This window comes from Folsomia candida, unplaced genomic scaffold, assembly GCF_002217175.1.
Source record: "Folsomia candida strain VU population unplaced genomic scaffold, ASM221717v1 Fcan01_Sc008, whole genome shotgun sequence".
NCBI classification, from domain to species: Eukaryota; Metazoa; Arthropoda; class Collembola; order Entomobryomorpha; family Isotomidae; genus Folsomia; species Folsomia candida.
The window spans coordinates 6,127,436-6,141,057 of record NW_019091200.1 but is presented as its reverse complement, the minus strand read 5'-3'; the positions used below and the strand labels follow the sequence as shown (position 1 = coordinate 6,141,057).

The 13,622-nt window shown below is 39.0% G+C and overlaps 1 long non-coding RNA gene across 1 annotated transcript; it reads right to left on the bottom strand.

Moving 5' to 3' along the window:
* Positions 1 to 9,520: 9,520 nt before the first annotated feature.
* On the bottom strand, positions 9,521 to 11,261 carry LOC118436353. The gene is made up of 2 exons (XR_004835387.1): positions 10,675 to 11,261; positions 9,521 to 10,620 (listed from the first exon to the last, which is right to left on the bottom strand). It is a non-coding gene; the product is annotated as an uncharacterized LOC118436353 (long non-coding RNA).
* Between the last annotated feature and the right edge of the window lie 2,361 nt (positions 11,262 to 13,622).

The following is a 13,622-nucleotide window of genomic DNA, read 5'->3' as shown; positions in this document are numbered from 1 at the left end:
AGAGGCGAGAGAAAAGTACGGTGCGGTATTGGCTCAACACTCACTTTCTCTCCAACTCCTTTCCCGCATTGTCATCATATCGAACGGGCAAAGAAACGCTTAATATTCAATATCCTTCCAGCGAGTAGTAAGAGGATGATTTTCTTTCTTTCTTCTTCTCTTATCACCTTTCTCTCTCTGGGAAATTGAAGCTTTACTTGGACGAAGCAGGCGTGACATGTGCAAAAAGAAGCCCAACCGGAAGGGAGAGAAAGTCGAGGAGAAAAGTTTGGGTTTGTTTGGTTTCCAGGAAAGCATCCTATATTTTGCTTGGTGATTATCACAGGTTAAAACCACACACCAACCAGACCACTGCCTTCTTCACGGGATGGGGGAAAGTACACTCTGTTTATGTAAATCTGGGCCAAGTTGAGGGGAGAATTAGCCAGTTTTTTTCTTATCAGGGGAAAAAATCCGAATCTTTTACATGTGGATACAGGTGGAGAAAGTTATTTGGTTTGGGAAGAAGCTTTACTCTAGTGAGTGGTGTTTATTCTGGGGCTTCCTCCTCCACTTCTTTTTTACCGTATTGTTGCTCTTTGGGGAAAGCTGGAGAGTGAGAGTAGATATTTTGCTATGCCTATCGTATCCCAAGTGTGGTTACTCAACTATTCGTTAGCTCACCCAACCCTCCTACCCACTAATCAACCTATTTCCCACTTTCCTTTCCTTTTTCTATCTTGAACTGGGTCATAAATCATCATAGTCTTTCTTTTCCAGAGTGGGAAAAATCCTCTCGACTATGTACTTACTCTGGCCACTATCTTCACTAGCATTATTTTCTTCACAAAGGCTAACTCGACATCACAAGGGGTCAAGGTTGGTTGAAATAATTGTTCTTTTAATTCGTCGCTAATATAAAATATTTTACCATTTCTGGACATTTCCAAACAAAAATTAAGCAAACAATGTCCATAAAAGTTGTCCATAAAATTTCCCACGTAAGAATTTATTTTCCCTTGTACACGACCCAAAACTTGTTTGCGAACCTGTCTCAGTATTGTTTTCAACTTCTCAATCACACCCAGGTAATTTTGCAGTACCCCAACTAGCATTTTCTACCGAGGTGGCATCCTTAACTAACTTTCCACGTATGTAGTAGTTCGTTTTTAGGATTAGTTTGTTGATTGTAGAAGCCTGCGTGGGTATCGAGTCGGATGGGAGGAGAGGGTCATAAACTTTGAAAGTTGAGTTGAATAGGGCGAGAAGGAGGTTTGGTAAGGCATGACTTCTGATGTAAAAAATCACCGTGTTGTCCGCGTCTTGAAGAATGTCGATTGGGAAGACTTGTCCATGTTTCACGACGAGGGGCATATAACGCTTGCTCGGTGTGCTGATTATAAACTTAATTTTTATGGTGTCATACATGGACACACATTATGCAAAAAAAGCGTCCAATTTTCGGTTTTGTAATTTTTTGAAAGGATTAGCACTTGAGGCACTTTGTGCGATGGTTGGAATTTGTCATAATATTGAGGTCAAAGTTCAAAAATGGGCGATTTTTCTTTTTAAAGGGAATGGGAGTACGCCAAAAGCATATTGTTGATAAATTTCATTTTTTTTATACTTATCTAAAATCTATTTTAAGTTATTTAGAATTACAAGTAGTATATCATTATGCATTCTAGTTACCTTCTAAATTTCGAATTGATTTTCAGCGACAAATATTGAATGGATTTGTTTTTATTTTTTAAATTACAATTAAAAACAATCTAAACCTGACCTCTCCATGTATGTAAGTACCTCACATTGCACACAGCACTTCTGTGGATATTCCCATAATTACATCAATGACTTTCCCTCTTGTGTGGACTTTGGCTCAGTCAGTACTTTCTATTCTTTAAACCAGTGAGATAATATATCCTTGCCGAATAAATGAAATGTTTAACCAAAATCTAAACCAAACCGCGGAATGGCTTTCTCTCACACTTTCTCCTCTCTTTGAAACTTTGCTTCGGTCTGAGATCTATGGAGAAATTAGTCTCCTCCTTTCCAGTCATTACACCACATTCATTTATTAGTATAACCAACTTCAATTTGATTAAGGAACACGAAGAAAAAAACAAATTAAAAAATTATTTCTACTTCCCATTTAGAGAAAACAGCTCGAAAAAAGTAATTCCAGAAAGAATTTATATCCCTGATGTGAATCCCCATTAAAACAAACACATTAACGTCACCCGCCACCCGGATATGGATAAAACGACACTGTCTTCTTTTTCGTACGTTATTCCCTCCATTGTAAATTCATCCGCTGCTTTATTCTCCTACTGGGTTATTTCCCTTACTCTCCAAACTGACAGGACTGTCACTCACTTACTCGTTCTGTAAAGCAGGGTGGAAAGGCAAGAGTATAAAGCCAACAAATAACAGCTTTCCCTCAACGGATACAGGGAATCTTACTCGCTAAGTGTTTCCGACAAGGAGTGCGAGACGAAGTAATAAGTTTGTTCTTAGACGGGAGAAATTAGCATAGAATAAAAAATAAGGAGGATAAGAGAAAGTTGAAAAAGAGAAGAACGTAAGAAATAAAATTTGTCTACACAACACCAACCAACCGAATTCTGCCAGGATAACGGGATGGGTATATGTATATGTAGCAAGTGAGTGAAAGTAGTCTGAATAAATTTCCGGCCCCGTTTACACATCTCTCTGTATCTCGACAAGAAATTCCAATTATGTATAAATAGTAGGATACGATACAGACAAGAGCACTTTCCCTTTCTCGCCTCTACATTTTCGTTCCTCGACTTAATCAGGAAACATTTACAAGATGAAGATGGATTATGTACGGACAGTGGGATGAAAATCGTACCCAGCAGTACACTAAAGTACAGATGTGCCTTCTCCTCGTCGCAATTTAACCAAGGACAAAGTTTCTCTCCGCTATCTGGGAGAAGATGGCAGCGAGAGAGAGAGAGAGAGAGGACTCAACTAAATGTGACAAAACCCACTCGAGTGTCTTGTGGCATGTAATAATTGCTTATCCAACCCAATAAATGAAAGATGGAACTATATAATTCTGCAGGAGAGGGAGGTTGTGTTGTGTGCTTCACACCGTTAAATTGCCCCAGCAAAAATTTGATGCATTGAGAGAAACTCATACGGGAAAAAAGTACAATTGATCTTTTCCCGTGAAACCAGAGTATTCCTTCCTGCTTTTCGTTCCTTATTCCTTTTGGTAAAAATGAGACCATGAAATCTCAATCGTTTAAGAAGGGTGAGATTTTACAAGAATTTCAGAAATGTCTCGTCACGAAGGAAGGTGACGCACCGACATGTCAGGTGAGACGGTAACTCACTACCAAAACAACCATCTTTTCCCCACTTTCTTTCGAAAACTTAAACTTTCTGTGTAGAAAGGTACGGAGAAAGTTGATCCGATTTGGGCCAAGAGTTTAAGCTTTTCTCTCCTTCAACCCAACAAGCGACAACTCACTACTCACTCACTCACTCAACTTAACTCACTATGTGAACCACTTACTCTCTCGCTTTCGTTACATTTCCGACTTGGTCCTGTTTGCGGTGCGGTTTCGTTTTGCCTTATACTAAATATCAACAGTACAAGGTCTTTCCTCCCTTTCACAATTTCTCCTTGCTTGCTTTGCTACTACTACTTTCTCTCTTCCCGACCATTGGATTCTTTCCCAATTTCCGTCCCAGAGTTTAAAAACATACATGGAGAGAAAAACATGAAAACTTTCTCTTTTTGAGAATGAAATATGAGTTCCCCTGGGCGGTCCTTTCTCGGATTTAACGGACACACTATCTATCCTTTACTTCTTTCCAACCTGTCATTTTCCTTATTGGCTTTATCCCACCAAATTATTACATCTCTCTCTCTCTCCTCCTTGTAAATGTCATGCCGTGATGACGATGTGGTTGTAAAACTAGGGAGCATAAGAGAGGAGAGAAGGCTGTTTCGTAATTTTGGTTTTCTTTCGTCTTTCGTCGACCAGCGTTCCCTTAGCTCTCTTTAACTTATTTATATTCGTTATACAGTCCTCTATACCGCGGTTTTGGCCACATTCTCACCAAAAGCATCCACTGTACTAAAGAGTAAGTGTAAGTCTCACTTCAGTCAGTCACCATCTCCTCGGAATTTACAATTGCAGGCTGTAAACTAAAACTGGGAGGTACATCAGTTGCGTGTATATTTTCCCAGTCCGAGATTTCGAGGTTTGCTTGCCTGGGTTTTGCTTGGCAGTTGAATAGAATATTAATGAAAGTGGGAGAAAGTAGGGAGCTGTATGTAGTAGTAGTACGCTCGTATTTTGCGTATAGGTCCACATTTTGGCCAGCACTACTAGCTCAGTAGTCTAGTTGCATATATATTTCTTGGGAAACAAATTCAATCTGGCAGGACGGACGGATGGGATTCGATGCTGCTGCTGTGATGCCCGGCTTATTTATCGGCCTGTCTTTCTCTCTGGGTTCTAGGGAATATTGAAATGTTGGGTTGGAAATGTTGCGTTATTACGTTTCTTGATACATAAAATAATAAATTGAGAAATATCTGAAGCATCAGCTGGCTGGTTTCACCAAGGATGGAGAGAAAATTCAATAATATTATTCTTTTTGTTTTGACATTCACACATGCATTGATTTTATGATAATTTATAAAACATACACGAAACCTGGAGGATGGAGGAGGAAGTGGAGAAAGTATAGGAACTTATGCATGTATGTATAAGATGAGTATGACTACGACAGAATTATTCAAGACTACTTATTCACACAGAAGTGGGGGAGAAGATGCAAATAAATGTGTGAAATTTGCACCAGCGAAAGTTGTATAAAGATGTATATTTTTTGGGAGAAAGTTTTCAGCTAAAGTTGTAAAAGGAAAGTCGCCGATAGATATATTTTGAGGAGAATTTGTTTATAAATTTCAGTATATGTAAAGTGCTGCGTGTGGACATTCGCTTGGCCTGCTTTCACTTTGCTGGGCCTTATTTATACCCCTTTTTACTCGTATTCTCTCTCCTTCTTATCCAAGGTGAAGGGCTCTGGTCGTTCCTGATTAAATGCGAGATTGCATCTTTTTACTTGCTACATAATATTCGCTTATCTCACCAAGAGTAATATGTAGACGGAGAGTGTAATGTGTTCATATATGCTGTGCCCGGATTCATTTTATGGCACTATGTTATCATAAAACTGTTTGTATCTGTTGTCTCTTTCTCTCTCACTCAAGAATGGAGCGGGTAGTAAGAGAAAGTCATGCATGGACCCATTTTGGCAACTTTCTGTTGTGCCATGTCCAATTTCTTGGAATTAAATTAGATGAGAATCACACAATTCGTAGAAAGAGAAAGGGGAGGATGAGCCATTATAAAAACGGAGACATTTTAGGACTTTTCAGATTTAGAAGTTTGTTATGTTCTGCTCGGTTAAGTTATATATGCATTTATGTATTTCTGGCTGGGGGAAAGTTGAGATATTTATAAAGCTATTTAAGTAAAATGACCCCTTTGGCATACTTTACCCCAATTTAAATTCATTTGGTTTAATTCATGTGCAAAAACGTATCCGGCAAGAGAACCCTCCTCCCCCTACGAAAAATTTCACCGGTAAAAGTCACGATCTCATTTCATGGGTTGGATTTATATACAAGTAAAAATGCATCCGGGAAGAGAAATCAATTCTCACTTCCGCCGCGGCCTCAACCACTCCCACTTCCTCCGAAAGTTTCTTGGATTCAAAAAGATGAAAAAGAGTCATGCAAAAAAAGAAGGACTTTTTCTCTCCATCCATCCAATAAGTAAAGTAACCGATTGCATCCAAGTCTCCACCAGACCTGCCAAACGTCGCCCGTCCCACTAATAATATTGATCTCCCTTTTTCCACCACCGGATTTCAACATAACCGATAATTCAGGTCGAATCCTACTCTCCCTCTGTGTGTGAGCAAGATTCGTCCTGTGTAGTGATTTACGAGGTGCATTTCATGACTCTCGACCGGGTGACCAAAACCGAACCAGAAAATCCAGCACTTTCTCCCTCTCTCTCTCTCTCCGCGTCCCTCCACCGCCACGGGTCTGAGATTGATGATGGAATGAGGAGACCCCAACATGTGGCCGCGGAAGTTGTGGGGACATAAACATTGCAGGATAGGGGAGGGAGGCGTTACATAGCATGGGGAGATAATGGGGACTTTGAATAACCGTGGGGACATTACGCTTCCGCGGCCACTGTGAAATGTTTTCCTATTTTGTTCTCTGTCACGGCTGAATGCGACAATTCCTTCGGGCAGGTCCCATACACCATTTATTATACGGCTGGAAAGACGAGAGTATCAGAGGCAAAGTCCCTCATGCGTACCGACACCGTCGACCTCTCGGCGATACCACAATTTCAGAACAGAATACACCCAAGGGTTCTTAAGAAACAAGATCTCATCTCGAAACCCGAATTCATAACTGATCATCAATTTTACGCATTCAAGCACAAAAAAACGATCCCACCTTGACTTTACTTTGACAGGGGGAATACTTTCCTTGACGTCGTGATTTTCAAAAAATAATAAGATACAGGCCAAAAAAGGATCAGATTCGACTTTCACTTTCACCTCCGCGTCCTCGAAGTGAATTTCAATTCAGGACTGGCTTGAAATGCTGATAGAATTGAAATCGAATTGAATCATGGCCAAAGTAGGGACAGGTTTTTATGGAATGAATTTATTTTCGAAAAAAAAATCCTGTAGAATCAGAGAAGAAGAAGAAGAAGTAGATTCTCTTCGTGATTCATGGAATAATTTGAAACGTGATAAGAATACTGGAGGGAGTTTTAGGGGGGACTTTTTAGACTTCCTCTTCCCCTTAAGGATAGGTAGGATAGTCGTGGTGGCAATGGTGTTTTTGGGGTGGAAGCAGTAATGAACCGTTTCATTACACATTTACTTCCCTCGCCTTCAAGTGTCAAAACAAATTGAAGTATTTCAGAAACTTTCTCCCTCAGAGTGGGGCTTTCCTTATGGTTTGAGTTTGGCTTGGGTGAGAAAGTAATCTGTCAAGTTCTGTGGCATGCAATGTAGGGGAACAGTTGTAATTATTATTATCATGACTTTCCCACTCACTATGCAGCCTTGGGGAAGGTGGAAGAAAGTTAACGAGGCGAACCCTGTATTTTAAATGCCCCCTTTAAAGCGAAAACATCCCAGTGGAACGGGACACAAAGTTGTATAATCGTGTAATTTTTCATTACGAATTCAAATTCTGGTATGGTAGGGAAATCCAATCCAATCTGTTATTTGATTAGGACGAAGGACTGGTCTGGTGGGGAATGAGGAGTAGTGTTTCAAAATGTTGGGAGTGGGTGAAATTGCATGGATTTCCGGGAAAGAGGAGGACAGATTTTGGGAAAGAATGGGAGAATATGGCGTCAAACAAGTGTTGTCCTACTGTCCGTTTCATACAGCAATTTAGTTTCCCGCACGATTTTTGTTAATCACAAAGGTTGTTTTTAACTTGCTTCAAGTGGGGTAAATTGATACGGTATGACTTCAATATATTTCGCAGTGCAAAAAAATTAAATGAATGGTTCACTTTTTTTGTGCCGTGCAAAAAGTCGTGTAGCCAACTCTCTTGCTAAATGTATGCAACGGATAATTCTGATGTTCAGTTTGAACACTTTTAGGCTATTTGATAATAGGAGTTGCAAGCTAATGCAATTTATCACAGATTTTATTGTCAATTCATTTGTAAAATTTTTGTCTAAAATTAACAAAACTAGGTCAAATAATAATATGCCCTCCTCTTTAAAACTTTCCAGATTTTTGCCCAGTTTTTCATAAATTTAATGCACTTTTTCCCCCACAAAACGAAACCCTATAAAATGTGTGTATTATTAGTGTTAGCAAGAGAAAGTACATCGTAGGAAGGAAGGAAGGCAGACAGACTGGCAGTCGTCTCTGGAGCAGATTTTACTGGAATTGGATTGGATAGATGAATTGACAAATTTGCGAGTTTTGAAATGGTTGAACAAGTTTTATTCAATCTGAACAGGATGCTGCTGGGCCCCAAAATGGAAAGTGGATGAGAAAAGCTTGTGACGTGCTCCGGCATTCATTAATTGATTCCATTGCTTACTTGCATTACTTTAGTTAGTTTAGTTTACTTTCTGGAGGCTGATTTTCTAGCGGAGTTCATTTAGAGAATTTTACCAGAATAATTAATTTACCATTGAATCCGACCAAATCAACGACTGACCAAAACGGCTGGACCCTGCGTTTTACAAAAGCCGGTGCCTCAAAAATAGGTATGACTTGTGCTCTTTCCAGTTCTGCAGAAATCCGACATTCCCACTGTGAAAACTTATCTCAAAATTCCTAAATCTGGAATTACATAATAAAAGAAAAGAAGAAGGCCTACTCTCCCAGGCGTGCTTCCGGTTACATAATAATAATTTGAGACTAAAGTCATAATCTCGAAATCTCTCCCAAGTCGTATAAGATCCCTAATAAAGTTATATAACATAATTGACCGGTATCCCCCATTCACTCCATTTTTTAAATGCTACTTCCCCCATTCACTCACTTACATATTCCTCATATCCATTCCTTGTCATTCTGCAGATTTATGCACCCTTAATCAAAATTCTGCATATTTCCCCCCTAAATTCCCTCCATTCACACAATGCCTTGTTGATACGGCGGGTCGTCTGCTCTTCTCCATTACTACCCGGGTAGTAAGTATGGTACGTAACTCTGTTACTACATTGTACAAAAAATGTTGTCCTATTGTCCGTTTCATACAGCAAATGAGGCGCGGATCTACGCTGGACCACCTCTCAAGATTTTGGCAAGAAGTAGCTCGCTGCTGCTGGATGGAGCTGACTTTAGCCGTTATGCACTGTCCGGTGTTGTCCAACCTGTAAGATCTCAAAAATCCGAATGTTAAGATAATGTTGAATATTTATTTAGTTAGCACCAATAAATAAAACTTTCTAAATCTTGAATTAATAGGCACATGTGAACAAATACTTGCTGATTTGTACTCAACGCGACAGTGACAAGGCGCGCCGCTTCGTGGATCAATATCGAAAAGCATGCATGCAATTAGGAATCCAGACTGGAAGGCCAAGTTTGCAGAATTTGCCGTGGGAAACATTGTTCTCACCCGATTTAATAACGCTTCATATAAAATCCATGTATCCGATGCGCACCACCAAATGTCTAAAAATCTTCCAAGGAAACAGTTAAAGGACCCTGCATGCTTTCCCTTCAGATACGATGCCATGATTTCTCAGCACACATTCCACCATGTTTAAAAATATTAATAATTATTCTCCCATTTTTGCGCAAACTTTTACCTAGCGAGAGGAAGAGAAAAGGACATGATGATATTCATTTGTGTATACAGGTTTTAGTAGTTAGATATGAATGTACATACATGCGTAAATTGTAGTTAAATTTAGCTGTAGATGAGGACTAGTACAATTAGTGGAGAAAGTTGCATTATTATACGGCTTTCTGGAAAATATGAAATATGACCAACATATTTGTGTATTTATTATTGTTCTTTCCATGTTCATTTTACATACATTTATTTCGACAAAGCTAAACGACCAGCGCCGTACATTAATTTCCCTATCTGAATGTTTTAAAAAGAATTCCTCTAATTGTTGTCGTCCTAAAGATAAAAAATCTCATCCAGCTCTCGTCCTGCTGGCAGAGATCCTAAAATCGCGGCCACATTTCCGCGTTGAACTGCGATACTAATTCTTTGGATGAGAAAATTCGTTGCCCTCTTCTCGTCCGTGAGGGCTGTGATCCTTGTCCCTATTTCTTTGATAAGGGACAGGCCCTCCTTGCCCCATACTCCAGTTGTTTCAACGGCTACGGGAACAAAGAGGAATCTGTCCAGAAGGTCTTCGTACCTTTTTGTCTTCCTGTCCTCCGCCCTCCCGGCTGCCGCACCAGGATGAACACAGGTTTGGGGAAAATATGAATGTGCATACATATGTAATAAATAAATTAGTTTCTGCTACAGTTTCATAGATTTAGGAATGCATATTTCATATCAAATCAGTAATTTGGCCAAGTCTGTTTAATAACATTTCTGAATAATAATAAAATATTACAAAACTTAATTAAGTGAGGAGTTGTGTTCTTTGTAAATCAATATTTTACGATGAAAAATAATTGCACTTTTGAAAGTCAAGATATTACATTCCAAATCCGTTATCACTTGTGAAGTGTATAATTATTTCACAAAACCTACTGTCTAATATCCGTTCGACCCAAATTCATGAGTATCATGATTTGATGATTTGCATGATTTGCCAGGTGTGTCATTATCATTACACTATGTCCCATAATCTAGCAATGTTTATTGCATCTCGCCGGTATCCATTTTTTAAATGCTAATACCTCCCTCATTCACTCACTTGCATATTCCTAAGCCCATACATATATCCATTCCTTGTCATGCTGCAGTTTTATGCACCCTTAATCAAAATTCTGCATATTTTCCCCTCTAGATTCCATCCATTCACACTTAATTTACAACGCCTTGTTGATACGGCGGGTCGTCTGCTCTGCTCTTCTCCACTACCCGGGTAGTAAGTATGGCAAGAATTCCTGTGGAGAAGGTACATAAGTACTCTCATTTTACGTAACTCTGCTACTACATACTGCAGGCAAAAGCAGGCTCCCAAGTTTCCTCTTCTCTCTTCTCCACTCTTTTGGCCGGATGGAGAAAGTCTACGGTTCTTGCGTACTTGATCGTCGTTTCTGAAGTCCCGTATCTCCAATACGACAACGACGAAGGCAATGTGAACAACTACATACAACTTCACTATCCGTCCGTGGTCCTGGTGCCTAAATCCAGAGTGTGGTGGTCTCGTCGGAGTAAAGGACACGACTGAATACAGAATATTTATACAGGAGGAGACCCGTGAACTATGTAGCTTTCCTCCTGCCGTTGCTTCTGCTGCCTGATGATGATGATGCTACTGCAGGAGAAGATTTCCTCACTTTCTCCAGCTTTCTAAATACTTGGCGAGAGAGGAGAGGAGAGTGGAGCTTGGAGTGAATCAATATGAGAATTTTAGCAGGCAAGAAAAGCTTGGGTGGGTGGGTAGAATAGTGGTAGGTTAGTTAGGGTTTCGAACATGGGGAATTTTAGTTAGGGAAATTAGGAGATTTTTGTGGTTTAATGGGAATGAAAATTATGAGAAGTTTAACTTCTGAGAAGAATTTTCCATAAAATTTTAACTCATCTTGAATCTACTCATGATAAAAATAATTCGTCGAAAACTCACATAAGGAAGTAACTTCAGACTCCCTTCACCCCAACCACTCCCACGGTATTGCGTGAATACTCGAAAATCTCATTTTACCCCGACTACACCCCCTTGGCGTCAAGGGGGGTGGCCCGATTGACCCCAAAAGTTGATAGGATCCTCCTCCTGAGGTCATATGTATGATTCCGAACACTGATTTCGATTATTTCGATCCGTTATCCCGTTATCCTGCCTACGGACAGACAGACGTACAAAGTCTTCGTATAAAGTAGCTGAAGCTACTTAGGATTAATAATACCGGGAGCACATCTACGACACCTTCAGATTTAAAACACAGAATTTACATGTTGCTAATTTCAATTTCCAAATTTCAATTACTAGTATCATCATTCTCAAATTCTTTTCGAAAAATACACATTAAAAAAAATGATTGCCTCAACCACAAAAAAAGTCCTGCTAATTTACCGAACCCTGCCATCTCCTCTTCACATACATATTCTGCCTGGCCCGGACGGAATCTTGGCCTTTAGTACGTACTCTGTACTTGAGTTGCTGTCTCGTTGAAGTGTGTATGCTTTACTTTACATTACTTTTCTTCTTCAATTCAATCCTTCATTCCTTCCTTTGCTTGCTTTGCTTTAGAATTAATCCCTTCCCTACTTTTACTTTTCCTCCATCTCATCTCGACCCACTCTTGAATGAATGTATAAAGCAATCAACAACAAACTCAAAACCAATCCACTCCTTCCACTTTTTCTCCTACCAGATCCACAGGACACACACACATTACATTCAGATAGAGAAAAACAACAACAAACACAAACAAACATGGAAAACACGTAGATAAAGGAAAAGAAGAGATTACAACCTATTTTTGGATGGAGGAGAAAGTTCACAAGATAAAATAAAATGGGATGAGATGAGATGCAGGCTAAAGGATGGATGACATGAAATGAGGCAATTATGTATGTCGTTTAGAGATGAGCCGGATTTCCGTTTTTTTTGAATAAGCCATGGCCCGATCCGATCCAATTAGATTCTAAATAGATCGGATCTAGAAATTTTTTGAGTGGGTCGGATCTCAAAAAATAGCGATCCAGCTCACCTCTAATGTCTTGTAAAGTTTAAATCGTGTCATGTTAAATTAAGTTTCTTTTTTGCTCGAGGACTTGGTTTGGGGTATCGGGGTGAGGGTGATGTTTATCTAATTGGATGGATTTATGGGTCGGATTTTACATGTGAGATGGGGAGTTCATGGGGAGAAAAGAGTGAAATTTTGTGTCGAATTATGCTGTGGATGCATTTTTGAAAGGTCTAAATATGTTTAGACTTGTGCGATTTTGGTTACAGATTTAGTGAAGATTCTAATTTTGTACATCTATGTGATTAAATTAATTTAATAGTGGTTTGATATAATACTCGTTTAAAATGCTTTAAAATTCATCTAGGAGAAAAGCAATTACATCATAACTTTGTAATTTTTATTACGGATTTAAAGGTTAACAAGTTAATTCCACCAATTTTGAATAGTTTTGTACATAAAGATTTACGCGTCAAACTAAATTTCTAGATAATTTTAAGAACTACATAGACTACAATTTTATGAAATAATCACCAAAAACTAAAGCATTTCCAAAGTGAAATCCATGCCACTCATTGTTATCGACCCATTACATGTTATCATCACTTTGTCGGAATTAACTGGAACTCTTGCAAGATTCTTTCAATTAACTGGATCCCATTCAGTCAGTGAACCCATCAGCCCCTGTACTGACTTTTGTTATGTTACATCTTATCTGAGACCGTTAAGATGAAAGAGTTCATTACATATGATGGCGGTGATGGCGGTGCTGGTGTGGTGCGTGGAATTTTAAATGCTTCTTATTCATTCGCCTCTGTATTACTTTACTTATATCACTCTTCTATTTGTTATCTCGGGGCACGAGTTTTCGTGGAGAAGATTGTGTAATGATTCCCACGAGGGGCTGTGAGATGGTTTAGAGCGACAGGGTGAGAGATAAAATGGGAAGAATTAGCAGAATTAGAATCAGTGTGAGATGAATAAGTTAAAATCTTAAGGTTTTCATTAAATAAGGACAGGGTTCCGAGATGGTGATGTAATTTCGGAAATCATGGTTAAAGTTTAAAAGAAAATTTGAAGAGATGTGTGAAACTCACAAATTTTTAGAATTGTTACACAAAATGAGGCTAAGAAAAATATTACGTAAAAACATTGGAATGTCTCAAAGTGCACGAATTACATGAAATATGTTTGTATACAAAAATTCACGAAATACATTTTTTTAATTACTCGGTATTTATAATTAAAATTATGTT